Source organism: Protopterus annectens, chromosome 7.part1 (assembly GCF_019279795.1).
Source record: "Protopterus annectens isolate FY-2018-M chromosome 7.part1, PAN1.0, whole genome shotgun sequence".
Classification (NCBI taxonomy): domain Eukaryota; kingdom Metazoa; phylum Chordata; order Ceratodontiformes; family Protopteridae; genus Protopterus; species Protopterus annectens.
The window spans coordinates 525,656,046-525,672,081 of NC_056740.1; the positions used below are offsets into that span (position 1 = coordinate 525,656,046).

At 38.1% G+C, this 16,036-nt stretch overlaps 1 protein-coding gene across 3 annotated transcripts in view; it reads right to left on the reverse strand.

Moving 5' to 3' along the window:
- DNAAF4 (dynein axonemal assembly factor 4) overlaps nucleotides 1-16,036 on the reverse strand; it is a 1,080,792-nt gene that overhangs the window by 631,090 nt on the left and 433,666 nt on the right. The window lies entirely within an intron of this gene.

Genomic DNA, 16,036 nt, shown 5'->3' on the forward strand with positions numbered 1-16,036 from the left:
GAATGTTGGTATACAAACTACAGTTCATAGAAAATTTGAGAATGGCATCATTTAATTGAATGGGATGAGTTGCCATCCACCACACCTTATTAAATTCATTACCCTATGGGGAATTACTCCATATTCAAAGGCTTTGTAATGATGAAAGAGTACTCAAGGGAGAATTTTTGAGAATTTGTATACAATTTAAACAGAAGGGTTATAAGGTTCAGGATATTAAAAGAGCACTTAGTAATTTGTGAAAGGATCAGCCATTTCAGAATAAGAGATCTTATTTATCTAGAAGGTACAGAGAATTGCATGAGAAAAATAAGGTATATTTTGTTACAGTATATACTGTTTTTCTGAGATAGTTTCTGATATTATTAATTATTGTTTTTTTTGTTGAATGATTAAGATTTAATTCAGTTTTTACCCAAAAGACCATCTTTTTCTTATAGAGGGGATGAAATATAAAAGATATGGTGATACACAGTCATTATACAACACCCAGTGTGAGAATTCGGGTAGGGGTTAGATGTGTTGGTACAATTCCCTGTAGAAATTGCTGTGTGTAAAAATATAGTAAGCTTTTTGATAGAATCAATGGTATTGTTTATATTCCTAGAGAGCTTTATAGTTATAGTACGGAGGGTGTAATTTATGCACTGAGACGTTTGTGCAGCCTCTTTTACAAAGGGGAAACTAAAAAGGCCTTTAGGGTTCAGCTGTTAGAACATTTGAGGGATGATGGAACAAAAAGGTGGAAAGTCTGTTAGCTAAGCATTTTTCTCCATCATGTGGGTGATGGTAATTGTCTTCAGGGAACATTTTTAGAGTAAGTTAAAGTTTTTATAATATGGATTTGAAGCATAGGTTACTTTTTAAAGATAATCCAAAATTAGGCACCAGAGACCAGCAGTTCCAACACACAAGTAATTTAATGTTCAAACACAGCAAAAGGAACACACATCCACATATAACAAATAAATAATGCTGGTTAAATATATTGTTTAAAAGTGTTTAAAATGCAATAGCATAAAATGACATAAAATAACATAGAATAGTAGTCTAACACCATCTGGTGGACAAATAATAAAACACATGAAAATGTATATAAATTCAAGAATTCATTTAAATAAATAAACCAGGCTAAAACAACATGAATATACGTAATATACATAAAAATATACCACAATTTTGCAGATCTGAGCTTGAGTGCAGGTTTTAAAGACACCATATTATTAAGTCCTGCATTGTTACAAGCATCCAGGACTAATTGCCAGTACATTTCCCTGTATTTGAGTCTGGTCTTCCATGGCCCACCCCTGGGGTCTATAGGGACCACCTCTATGACAAAAAAATTGATACTCTGCTTTTGGACAATTCAAATTGTAAATTTGATAAGCCATTTAAATGTGTGTACAAAAAAGGACGAAATATGAAAAATATTTAGGAAGGAGGTTCCCATTATAACAATTTTGGAACTCTCATTGTCAACAAAAAAGGTACACACAAATGTGGAAATTGCACCCAATGTAAGTACATGCAGACTGGGGACATGTTATATTTAAAATGTAGAAACAAGTATATAACTACTAGAGGGTATGCAAATTGTTAAACCACAGGTGTGGTATATATTGCTTTGTGTGGGGCATGTGACTCCTTCTACGTGGGTAAGATGGAAAAAGGTTAAAACAAAGAATGTATGAACACCTTTATGATTTAAGGAAGAAAAATGATAATGCCCTGTATAAACATATTTTGGCATGTCCAAAAGCAGAGTATCAATTTTTTGTGATAGAGGTGGTCCCTATAGACTCCAGGGGTGGGCCATGGGAGACCAGACTCGTATACAGGGAACTATATTGGCAATTAGTCCTGGATGCTTGTAACAATTCAGGACTTAATGATATGGTGTCTTTAAAACCTGTACTCAAGCTCAGGTCTGCAAAATTGTGATATATTTTTATGTATATTCATGTTATTTTATCCTGGTTTATTTATTTAAGTGAATTCTTGATTTTATATACATTTTCATGTGTTTTATTATTTGTCCACCAGATGGTGCTACACTACAATTCTATGTTATTTTATGTCATTTTTATGCTATTGCAATTTAAACACTTTTAAACAATATATTTAACAAGCATTATTTATGTTATATATGGATGTGTGTTTCTTTTTCAGCATTTGAACATTAAATTATTTGTGTGTTGGAACTGCTGGTCTCCGATGCCTAATTTTGGATTATTAGTTACGTTTTGGGCACTTTCACCACATCTTCGCTGTTTAATACTTTTTAAAGATAGTTCATTTATTTTAAAATATGGAACAGTGACAGCCGGTGGACTTAATTTAGAATGCAATTGGAAAATGTTTTTATAGGATGTGAAGGGATTGGTTATAAAATGTAATTATTTTAATTTATGTAAGGTTTTGATTTACTGTTCTTTATTAGAGTATTATTTAATTAAAAAGTGCTTATTTAGTTTTTAACTCTAGAAAGGCTTTTTGGTCAAGGCGCTAGAGAATATTGAATAATAATAAAAGTTTGGGTCTTTTTTACCGGTCTTGTGGTTTTTTACAAATCTATGTTTGTTTGTTCATTTGTGGTTTAGTATTTTATATATATATATATATATATATATATATATATATATATATATATATATATATATATATATATATATATATGACAGTCTGCAGGGATATCATTTTTACTGAAGGGGATGATAATGCATTTTTTAGCAGTGAGTTTGAGTCCATGGCTTTGGCACCAATCATTGGTTTGTCTAAGTAGCTCTTGAAGTATATTGACATTGTTTGGGGATTCAATGATTGCACCTAAGTTGTAGTCGTCAGCAAATAATCATCCACAGCCGCTCTGCTTTGGCCTGAACTTCTAAGAAGTATATTCCAAACAGGGGGCCCAGCACTGACCCCTGTGGAACCCCACTGATGACAGGTCTGCTGATTGAGGTAAAGTCCCCAACTTTGACTGAGTGTGATCTGTCTGTGAGCCACTTATCAACCTACCTGATGACATAAGTGTTGATATTCAGCTGGAAGAGTTTATCAATCATGTCTGAATGTGAGATTGTGTGAAAGGCCTTGGTTAAGTCATGACAGGCTGTATGCATAGATTTGCCTTTGTCTATCGCTCTGATGACGTTTTCAAAGAAGTCCATCAGGTTTAACGGACATAACCTGCCTTTGACGAAACCAAACTATGTCAGATCAAGGGTTTGGAGATCACCTATATCCTTATTTATAGGGTTCATGATTTGTTCTATGGCGTTAAAGATAAGGCTGGTTAAGCTTAAGGGTCTTTAGCTCCCAGGGTCTGCTGCCGTACCCCCTTTTTGAAGGATGATGACTGTTGCCGTTTTCCATTCAGCAGGGACAAAATCAGTACTCAGGCTGTGGTTGAAGAGAGTACCTACTGGACTTGCTAACTTATGCTTTAGACCATTTAAAACACAACCTGGGATGCCATCCAGTCCCATACAGGTCGTGTTTTGGCCTTGGACAAAGCATTAATGACTAGATTTTTGGAGATGCAAGGTGGGAGAGATGTAGAGGGAATGCATTGTGGAATGTTTAAAGGGGACAGGGGGTGAAATTTTCACCAAATCTGTTGGCTAATAGGTTTTCTATTTTCACAAGATCAGTGTGTGATGCCATCCACAGCTAGTTCAGTACACGTCTGGGTTCTACCTTTTAGGTTATGGATATAGCTGAAGAATGCCTCATGGTTATCCTTAGCTATGGTTGCTAAATTATTTCAAAGTTGCTCTTAGAGAATTTTACAAGTTATCTTGTTTGTTCAAGCAGAGGAGGGTGTTTTTCCAGTGCTGGGACCTCACTTTTTTATTCTTAGACAGCAACTTCTTCCTCTTATTGTATAACTTATTAATGCTAGATGTCTACTGGGGAGGCTTGTTTTTTTTCTTGTGGATCTTGTTTTAATCCTATCAGGTACAGCTGTGTGAATACATTTGTGTAAGTGTTTGTATAAGGTATTTGTGTATACCTTAGTAAAGTTGTCAATGCTAGCTATGAGAACAGGAGCTTAGAAATTATTTATGCCATCCCTTAGGAGGCCATAATTAGCTTTTGTGAAATTGTTTAGCCTGATATCACCTAAAAGGGGTTAAGGTGTTATAGCTACTTTAAATGTGACTGACTAGTGATCATATTTAACCAGTGAGGGTCCTATACTTGTGGTGGTGGAATGGTCACCCATTTTGGTGAGGACTAGGTCAAGAATATTATGCCCCTTGTGGGTTTGCATCCTATATGTTCCAGGGTATCAGTGTTAAAGTCCTGGAACCTTTGTGCGAGCATGTTGGCACTCATAAGTTTCCCTTTCGATGGAGGGATAATTAAAATTGCCCATGACTAGAGTGTTTGGTTGTAATTCGATTGACTCAAGTAAGTCCAAATAAGCAGGATGGGTATCTTGGTTCACTGAAGGGGGCCTATAACTAACGATGACTTGAAGGGAGGTCTTACCTACAGTTAGTTGAACTTGGACTAACTCCATGCAGTTTTCCTGTCTAACCAGTCTAGAGGTGTATTTATCTTTTATGAAGATAGATACTCCTCCTCCTTTGGTTCTCACACATTCATTTTGCAGTCTGAAAGTGTAGAAGGCTTTGTAGCCTTGGAAGGCTGGAGTATTCTCTGTGGCCCTGAACCAAGTTTCTGTGATTGCACAGACTGCAGTTTCTGATTTAAACTCCTAGCGTTTAGTAGCATAACCTTTAATTTATTTTTGAATATTTTCACATCAGAAATTTTGTTCTTGAGAACTTGCTTAAAAAGGCACTATAGGGGAGGCAAGTGCCTTAGCCAGTGACCGAAGGCCTAGAGGTGACAGGTGAAGACCATCTCTGGCAAAGCAACGTGGTCCATCAACCATGTCATCCCAGGCTGACAGGAACTGGATCTCCTTAGAATGACACCAGAAACTAGGCCAATTGTTGAAGTCAATCATTTTTTGTTTATATTTTGATATCATCCTAGGTGAGGGTAGAATGCTGCTCAAGGCTAGGGACATACCTGCCTGGGACACACATTCATTGAGCTCAATCATGTCTCTCTTCATATAGTCCAGTGAGGTATGTCTCAAGTAATTCACACCAACAAGAACTATGATGGAGTCATAACAGTACTTGTTGTTGAGAGACTTGAGTGGCATGCGTGATCTGACCGTAACCTTCTCCTTGTCCAGCCTGTTGAGTGGGACTTCTGTGTGTCTCACAATGGAGTCATCTATGACTAAAAACATGGTATAGATGTGCTTTGCCTTAGGCGTTTATTTGATGAGACACTGGTGCTTGTGTTTTTGTGTGTATTGAGTGCTGTATTTGATGCATTAGGTGTATTATGTTTGTGTTTGGAAAGTCTCCAGTGTTTAGTTAGGTTTCTGGTGAGTACTTCGCTTATAATGGCTTGTGTGTCGATTGTATGGTGTGCGCAGGAGGTGCAGTATGTGAGCTGACAACCTGTTCAGTGTTACTTTCTGTGCATGAGAGAGCAAAGATTCCATGCATCTATCACAAACTGGACTTGGGTGATTCAGGAATAGAGAGTTGCCAAGGTACATTAGGCAGTTGCTACACTGCCTCAGGATACCCATGTCACTCAGGCTGGTAGGAGAAATGGAGGGAAACTGACCATCCATAATGCTAGGTTAAATCCTGCTTTCACAATGGAGAGAGAAAATGGAGGGGTGTGGTATAACTGGGTGCTCTAGATGGGGTCTATACTAATAGAGTGCTCTATAAAAGGCCTATACTAGTCGGGATTTTCTAAATGGTATAAAGCAATTGTAGATTTGGTGGTTTTGGGACTGTTTAAAGGACAAAAGCACAGCTGAGGTGCGCTCTGAGCAGCTAAGCACAATTTAAGGACTTTCGGCTGGATCATGGGCAGCTATTAATGGAAAATTTATCTTCTGAAGTTTTTATGTTTATAACCACCAATGGTTACCCCCACTGCACGGTAGTGTGAGATGGTGCAAGGAGGTGCACGAAGCATAAACAGATGAATACAGCAGAGCAGTGGCTGGTTGCCTAACCTGTGGAGCTGAGTTAAAACAAGGGCAAACACAGGGCTTACGTAGCAACAGTCAGCAAACTGAATTAAACAATTTAACTAATAAAAAAGCTCAAAACTGAGACCTGTGCCACCAACCTTCAATCAAACGAGTCCTAACTCATCTGCAACAAGCATGCAGGGGGCTCTCTCCAACAAAAGATAGCCTGGTTTAGTGCTCAATTTAACAAACAAAACCAGATTCAGCAGGTCCAAATCTAGTCGATGCTACAGCACACAAAAGGTGCAACAAATCAACAAGAACAGTTTTAAAAAAATAATCACTTTAGCAAATACACGGTTTAAAAGTGGAAAATACAGTATAAAACTGTACTTATGGTTAGTAGGATGCAACAGATTCCTTGGATTGCACAGATTAATACAGCAGATCTGTGGCTGGTTGCCTAACTTTGTAGAGTTGTGTTAAAACAGTAAGCAAACTGAATTAAACTATTTAACCACTACAAAAGCTCAAAACTGAGCCCTGTGTCAGCAACCTTCAATCAGATGAGTCCTAACTGTACTCTCCTGCCACAATGGTGCAGGGGGGCCCTCTCCAACAAAATATAGCCTGGTTTAGTACTAAATTTAACAAACAGAACCAGATTCAACAGGTGTGAATCTAGTCCACACTACAGCAGACAAAAAGTGCAACACATCAGCAAGAACACTTTTAACAAATCAGCAATATAGCAAAAATACTGTTTAAAAGTGTAAAATACAGCATAAAATTATACTTATGGTTAGCAAAATGCAACAGATTCCTTGGATTGCACAGATGAATACAGCAGAGCAGTGGTTGGTCACCTAACTCTACAGAGCTGTGTTAAAACAATGAGCAAACACAGTTCTTCTTGAGCAGTCTCATATTCAGCCAGCCTTTTCTTCATTTCGACTTCTGAGTTTTGCAGTTTTATAACCTCATCTGAATATCTGTTCTTCCATTTTTTCCAGCCTTTTGTTGTTTGAGTTGATATACTCCATCAAGGTTTAATTTATTTTAATCAAATCTGTGTACAGTTGTCTTATACTTTCCCCTAGGTTACTGGAGGTGGGTCCCTATTATATCATCGAAAGAACAGTTAATCAAATGGCATTTCTAACGGCATTTTGTCGAACATGCCATTCGTACAACTGTTCTTATTGAGACGGCATTAAGGTAGGGATTGGGAAATTTGCTCTTTCCCCACTGCAGTGGGATCTCAGAATTGGTATATATAATTAGCAGGGTGTGTGTGTGTGTGTGTGTGTGTGTGTGTGTGTGTGTGTGTGTGGGGGGGGGGGTTCGATGAATGGCATTTCAGATGAAATGCTGTTCGTTGACGTGATGGTTCGATGACAATGTAGACAGAGTGGAGGTCGGGTCTGGAGATTGCACTGTTTTTTGCTGAACAGCTGCTGTACTTTTCACAGTCAATGTTTTTTCTTCACCTTTTGTAGCTGATTTTCCTTCAGGTCCCTGTGTTTCTTTTTTCCTGGCATCCAGACTTACTAGCCAGAAAAACAAGTCCACTGGCCATGTCTGCAAAGTTTCTGGTTTCAGATTGGGAAAGCTAGAATAAAGCTGTTACTCAGTGTGCAGCCATCTTGGAAGTCTCCAGCTCACCTTTTTCATGAGAAAAGTGTAGTCTTTTGCACTGTTGAGTGGTCTTGTAACTGAGATTAAAGGGATGTGGTCTCCAGGCTAAACACACACTACTAACTCTTTTGCAGCCACAGAGGAGGAAGGGGAGTCAGATACATTGCAGTCTTTCTCAAAAATGCATAGTGTGATGTGCCTACACATCAATGCGTGCTCCACCTCAGGTTAGGGGACAGTTCTCTTTCCTTCCAAGTTTTGCTTTCCTTGCATAAAGAAAAAAATCCTCTCCAAGGCTGTGATGTGGTCTCCTTCCCTGATTCTGTGAGAACAGACTGAGGGGGTCAGTGGCAGAGAAGGGCCAGAAAAAAATAAAACCAAGTGATATATTCATGCATTTGAGATATTTATGCATAAAAAGAAAGTATTACCACTGGCACTTGGAAATTTGACATGCAGCTATTATATTACCTATGCATCTAAAAGCACAGCCTAAGTACAGTTTATAACTGAATACCCAAATAAGTTGTTCAAAAGATTGGAATGAAAAAGCCAAATTGTTTTAAAGGCATACAAGTAACTACAACTAGATTTACTTAGTTACCACAATGTGCTGGACTGCCAGGTTATCCTGTATTCAATTTCTGTAAGTGTTGGACAAATAACTTCGCTTTAGGGTGAGGAATGCAGCATATTTCCATAACATATTTCTACTCAATTGACAGTACATCAGAAGCAAAAATCAAGAAGTCCCAGAAAACACTGGAGGCAGCATATATAAAAATATTTTATTTTTCCAGTTCATAAAGGTGAATGAAAAAACATGTCCCACTCAACTTTTAAAGTAGACTAATAGTTCACATTGTTTCTATACTAACAGGCTACAAATCCAAACACACATCAACATGAAATATCCAAAAAATATACTCAGGAGGCAGTCACTGGAAACAAACTCCAACTTTTAATGGTGCTTCTGGAACCTTGGCAAACAGCCTAAAAGGAATGGGCTACATTCAAGTAAAAGACCAGGCTGTAGGCCTCAGTCAGACCATGATTCCAGCTCCACAAATAGCCTCAACAGGCAGTCATACAGAAGACATTCAGGGTATTCTGGTAAGCACTTCTTTGCATTTTCCTGATCCTCCAATTGAGGAGCTGACTTCTGAATGCCTTTGGACAGGCAACCCACTTTTATACAGCAGTAACGAGCAATTAACAAATCACTGCTATCCAAGCTCCTAAGTAGCATTCTGTTAGAACCCTCCATATGCAAAAATCCATTAAAGGCACACTCGTAAATTTACTTTACGACATGTCACAACTACTCCCTTCCCAGCACAAAACAAATCGTTTTGGACTGATACTAGATGGTTGTAGGACCTCAGCAGAGCAGTAGCATTTTTGCTGCCTTGGATAGGCCAATATGTGTCATTGCATACTGAAAAGGTTGGAGGAACAACTGCCTCCAGCACAGTTTTGTGTTACCATAACTCTGCCTGCTCAACCATTATACAGTGGAATGGTCAGTTATCAAGCTGAGATGCTTACTCAACACAAGACTTAAAGGAATAGAAAACTTCTTGATTGTCAGACATTTTCTTTCAATTGCTGACTATATCCTTTCAACACCAATCACTTTCCTGCTAATACAATACACAGGGTGTAACTCACTGAACATCTTGGGATAGCAGTGCTCCCAAAGCCATATTTGATGTGCAAGTATGTATGCATGTTTTTATTTATTTATTTATTTTTTTTTATTAAAATCAGGAGTCAGTAATAACAGTTCAGAAAACAGGACTCTTTTTAGTTCACTGAATGCTCTGTTTGCCTCAAGAGACCATGCCACCTTAATAGGAGCTTTTCATTTTGTGGGATCTATTAAACGGCAGGCAACAGTCACAAAATTAGCCAAAACGTTTTGTTGTACCCATCTATTCCAAGAAAAGCATTCAGTTGTCATTTAGAGGAGGAATGGTTCCTTTTTATGGCCTCTATTTTTCTACATGTGATCTTACCACTCCTCTTCCTATAAGATATCCCAAATACTTGACTTGTACAGTTTCCAATTACTTTTCTTGGCATTCACAGTCAAGCCTGCCTGTCTAATAGATTCTAGCACTGCCTGCACTTTTGGTAAGTGGAACTTTCTGATATCTAAATTAATGACGGTGTCATCCAAACATGCAGTGGCATATTGTGAGAGAAGGGTTTCAAGGTGGCTGTGGCTTTATGTAGACCTAATGGTTAATCTTGCATACTGAAAAAAGACCATCCAAGGTTACAAAGGCAGCATTTTCTTTGGTACATGGAGTAAATGGTATATTTATTCATTCATTTACATTTGATTACCAGGAAAGTCTGACTGGGCAGGTGCCCATTTTCAGTGGAGGTCCAGGAAGAAAACTCCAAAGTACTCCAAAAACATTTTAAGAATAATAATTTTACAAATTTCAAAATAATACAAAAACATCTGCAGTTTAGGTAATTATACTAAATAAGACAATGTGAAAACATGGGTTAAGAACAGATACAACTTATATGGCAGTAATTTGATATTTAGAGAAATTTTGGCCAGTTTATAGAGAAATTAAACAGAAAATGCAACACAAAGTCAGAAAACAACAGGATTATGTTATAGTTAGAAAGAGAGTCGGGGGAGAGAAACTGACTGAAATAAGGAAGTGAATGAAGAACGGAGTGTAAAAAGGTATAAGGTATGAATAGGTGCTTGTTCATATTTAGGGATATAGTTTATTCTGGGGCTGAGAAATAACAGAGCCAGATCTTGGCTAGGAGGTCTTTCAGAATGATTTTAAAGAACTGGAGGGAGAGTATTGACCTGATAAACACAGGTAAGGAGTTCCATGCCTTAGCAACATGGTATGAGTACAGACCATGCCCAGCAGATTTGCTAGGTTTATGCAGCAAGGAGTTTTTGGTCATTGGATTGTAATGACTGATTGGGAAAATAGCTGGGTAGATTGGTATTTACTGCTGGACAAGCAGATGGATGCTGGGTAATTTTATAGGTGGTTAAGAAACTGTGTACATGTTAGTTGGTATGGTATTAGTAATCAATGCAAGCTTTTAGTGCTAAACAGTGGTGGGTTCTGAAAAGGCATTTGCTGCAAATTTAGTCACACTATAATAGCATTGTTCAAGTACTGATTTTTGTGATGCACGGAGTTTAGTAAGGATGGGAGCGTCATAAGGAAGTGAAGTGAGGAGGTAAGCAGTGGCAAGTATAATTTTAGTTACATTGGTAAGAAAGTGTTTATCTCTGTAAAGTATCCCCAGTTTTTGATGATTTTTTAATCTAATTTTGTATATGCAAGTCAAATTTTTAGGTTATCATCCACTGTCATCCATAATAATGTGCTATGAGAAGTGATTTCAGTGGATGTATTACTAAGAGAGAGGATTTTAAATTTTGTTTTTTTTTGTGACAGAGATGTGGGGAAAAATAATTAGTTTTTTTTTTGGGGGGGGGGGGTGAGTACGAGTTGTGAGTTACAAAGGTGTGTTTCAGTGCCATATGCTAATACCCTTTTGTCAAGTCTTGTTTAAGTATTTTGCTGGTTCCCAACCGACCAATCAATTCCAGACAAGCAATAAGGTACAGTTATGTAAAATCTTACCATAACAGTAGATGTCCTTCTCTTCATCGTTGCAGTATTCTTTACCTAAGGAATCTCCAACCAAAGATAGCCCATGTCCTGGCCAGTATATCAAAGCCTCTAGTTTTTACAGACATCGCACATCACACCTATGCTCCTTACGCAAGACATAGGACATAAAGGTAACATACAGACGCACACATTCAGAACTAAAAAAGCCCCAGCATGAACACAATGCACTTAGAGATCAGGATAACATGTGCATCCAAAAGGAGAAAAAGGAAAAAGAAAACAAGTCCCTTGGCTAGGAGGGCCAACAAAAGTACAGGGCAAGAGGTAGAACAGAGGGAGGGAAGAACTGAATACTACAATAGTGAAGAGAAGAGCATTTCCAGTTATGGTAAGCTTTTACACAACTGAACTATGTCCATCAATATCACTGTAGCAGTATTCATTACCTAGGGGAGAGTACAAGAGCTCAAGAGGAAGCATAGGAGGAAGAAGACCCAGAAGAGCCCTCTACAAAACCTGTCCTGGCCCTGGCAATAACATTAAACTTGTAATGCTTACTGAAAATATGAACAGAGGATCAAGTAGCAGCATCAAGGATGGAATTGGTATCCAGACCCTTGGAAAAAGTAACAGAGGAAGCAACTGCCCTAGTAGAATGTGCCTTTACAGATGAGAAAAGAAATTTTCCATGAAAGTAATAACAAAAAGAAATGGGCTTAGATATCCAAGAGGAGATGGTTTGCTTAGAGACAGCCAAACCCAAAGTCCTGGGATGAAAGGAAACAAAAAGCTACTCAGATTTGTGAATAACTTCAGTTTTATCCAAATAATATCCAAGCTATCTATTAAATCCAAGGTGTGTGGAGAAGCTAAAAAGGAAGAAGATGAATAGATTAAGGGACAACTCATTAAACACCTTGGGCATAAAAGAAGGATTAGTATGAAGAGACACCCTGTCTCTGTGGAAAACCAAGAAAGGAAGAATAGCTATGAGAGCCTGACATTCAAACACTCTCTTGGCTGAAGTGAGGACCAAAAGAACAACAGTTTGCCAAGTACAATGCTGTAAGGAAGCTGAAGAAGCAGGCTCAAAAGGTGCCTGAGTCAATTTCTGAACTACAAAACTGACATCCCAGGAAGGTGGAAAAGGCTTCCTGGAAATGCCTGATATGAAGGATGCCTTTAAAAAATTGCTTGACCTCAAATCTAGAGGCTAAAGGAGTCAAGAGAAGACAAGCAGAAATTGCTGTCCAGTGAGTTTAACTGAAGAATATACCAATTCAGCATGAAGCAGATGTCATAAATAAGAGAATCAGAGAAATTTCCAAGGACAGGGGATCCTCATGGTGAGAGGTGTGCGCGACAGAAAATTGCATCCATTTGGATAAACATGATTTCCTAGTAGTGGTTTTCCTAGCCTCTTGCAGAACCCGAAGCATGTCCTCAGAAAAAAAAGGTGCCTGAAAGGGATCAAAACCCTATCACGCACAGTGTTGAAGAGTGGACAAGTGAAGATGGATAAGAGATCCCGTGTCTTGTGTGAGATGATCCACCTGGTGAGGTAATTCATGCTCATTTCCCCTGGCCAAGTGAGAAAGAAGGCGGAACCAATGCTGTCTGGGCAAAAAGGGAGTCATTAGCAAGATTCTAGCAGAGTCCTGTTTGATGGTGTGTAAGACTTGTGGTAACAGAGGAAGGAGAGGGAAGACATATAGAAATATCCCCTTCCAAGGAAAAGACAGGGTACCCGCTTTCCAAGCAAGAGGACTTGGGACTCTGGAACAGAATAGAGGAAACTGTTCAGAGGGGAGGAAAAAGATCTACCTAAACAATACCCCACCAATGAACAATGTCCAGGAACACATCTCTGTGAAGCATGCAATCGTGAGCTTGTCTGCTGGACCTGCTCAAAGAGTCTGCCACTAGAATATGCTCCAAAGGAATGTATACTGCCTGAAGAGTCACTTAATACTGGACAGCTGGATCCCAGACCTCAAGAGCTAGTCTACAAAAAGACAGGACCTTGTGCCCCCCTTACTTTTTGATATACTACATCACTGTGGTACTGTCTGTGAAAACTTTGAGCGACCTGGGATGAAAGAGGGAATGAGAAGCCTGAAGACCCAAAAGCAGAGCCCTCATCTCCTTTATACTGATGAGATCTGACCTCTGTGGAGGAAACTAGAGACCCTGAACTTTAAGGGGACACAGGAGGCACCCACCACCTGTCTGAGGTGTCTGTCAAGAGCTCCTTAATTGGAACTGGAGCTTGAAAAGGAAGCCTCAGGGTGACAGAAAGTTGACAAATCTACCACATGAAGTTTGACCTTGAGACAGGGAGGGAAGGAAGTATACTGGGAAGTCCAGGGGTTTGCAGTGTTGGAGCCACAGTGACTTGAAGTACCACTGAAACTTTCTCATATGGAGCCTGGCGACAGGAGCAACTTCTGCCTTCCCTGAAATAATACTATTCCTCATGAGCATTATTGTGCATGTCCTGTCCCCACAGATTCCATCTATTTCCATGACATTTGCGCCATCCTTTTTCTAAAAATCCTACCTACTGTTCCTTTATCTCCTTTACAATATCCAGTACATCTATTACAGCTGGCTAAGATTTTGATTTCTAATTTCTAGAAATTGTTTTCTTGGTGGTCAATAGTATTAATCTTAGTAAGGCCTTACTATGTCTAAGCAATTTTGATTGTAAATCCAAGCTTAAATAATCGTTTACTTAGTTACTATCATTTGTTCCCCAAGCACCTGTTTTAAAGTACTCTTTAGAGATTTTTTTTAAATCTGCTAACCTGTTGCATTCCCAAAAACATGTTCCTAATTTCCTTCTTTTTACCCATTATATTTCCAACATTTGTTATCCAAGTGATGCTCTGAACTCTACTTGGGTATAAAAAACTATGCAAGCACTTCCATGTAAACATCCCAAGCCTTTTGGACTATGATGCATACAGGAGAGCCTTACAGATTTCTTTCCATTGTTTCTTTGTAATATTTCTTTCTATTCTCTTTTCAAAATCTTTTATATCCTTTTCTGACAGTCTTACAGTTAAGCATGCAATATTTTATATGCCTTACTAATTATTTTTTTTCAAAAACATTTTCTATTCTAGACTCAACTAAAAACTTCATCAGAGCTGATCATTCACTTAACACTCCCATATTCCTTTCTCTCTATCTGTACACTATTATCAATCCATGACAGAGAAGGCAAAATCTAACCTGAAATCCAGATTCCTGGGTAGCCTAATCCTACTTAACTACCTTTCTTGATTCTTTGCTAATGTCCTCCAGTAAATTCAAATCCCATCTTGTATATTTTTCTATACCCCTACTTGTAGATATCCCTATTGGTAAAATCTCCTTTCTTTGTTCCCATGCTGGTTTAGTTCTTAGAACATTTCTGCTTTATTTATTTATTTATTTATTTATTTATTCCAGTTTGATGACTGGGGAGGTCCACTGGGCTTGGGGGGCCTATTTTCAGTGGAGGCCCAGGGAGAAAACCTCCACAACACAAAGTTTACTTACATTAATAGTTTCAAAGACAGTTTGCATTATAAACAACAGGTTGCATTCAAAAAAGAAAAAAACAAACAATTACAATTTTGTTCAGGAGAAAAAGGCATATAGCATAATAGCTAGATTTTACTGTTTAGTTACATATACTATCTACATTTGAGAGCGAGGTTAGGAAGGTAAGAAGGTTATCCAGGAGTAAAGGGGGAGGAGAGCTTGAGAGGTATGGGCTGAAGAGTACAGTATGAATATAATATTGTGAGAGTTTCTTATTATTAAAAACAGTTGAACAATAACAGATACTGCTTCCTATATACAGTCAATGCACAATCATTCCACTATCATAGTCACTCAAGTTGCATTATACTGGATTTTAATTAGGGATGAGAATACACATTTCCTTTGGAGATAAGGAATACATATACCGAATACAACTTTATTGAGCTGGCATTACAAACATGCATATACATTTCTCTAGAAAAGTGGCGTCTCTTGTAAGATACCCCCACAAAAACATTCTCTAGTGGTAGTGACAATATGGCTAAATAACTTCACCACATAACTGCATTTAAGTTGTAAAGGTGGAATAATCTTAGGAACAAAATGTAACTTTGTGTCCAGGGATAATTCTCTGAAATATTTAATGTCAGTCAAGATTTAAGTTATTTATTTCTATACATAGGCAGCAAATGTAAGCTTTTATATGCAGTTCATAGTCTAATAAGTTATTATACTCTTGTTTTCACTAGGTGTGGGGGTATATGACTTCTAGGGTGAGGAATGTAAGGCACATCTAGAAAGTATTCATACAGAGTTTGCATTACAATAAAAGTAAAAAAAAAATGTTTCTCCAAAGGCCATATTCTGTCATTGATAATTATGCTAGCACCCGTTAATTTAGATCTATATATAATAGCATACATTTAATAAAGATGAAGATGTGTACATGTTTTTATGCTTAACATCACCAGTCATCTGCAGTCTGTTGCTTAGTGTCAACATATAGCCTTCTGATTACTTTGCTATGAAAACCACACATGTAAAATCAACATTTTGAATGACATACAAAACTAAATGAAAGCATTTTAGAATTTTAACAAAGGGTTTTGCTCCCACACTTCTTTCCATGTGAGGGTCATATTCCCTTGTCTCCCCTTAATACTCTGTCTCCGGACAGTGGCAAAGTGACTCTCAGAGTTAAGTTCTT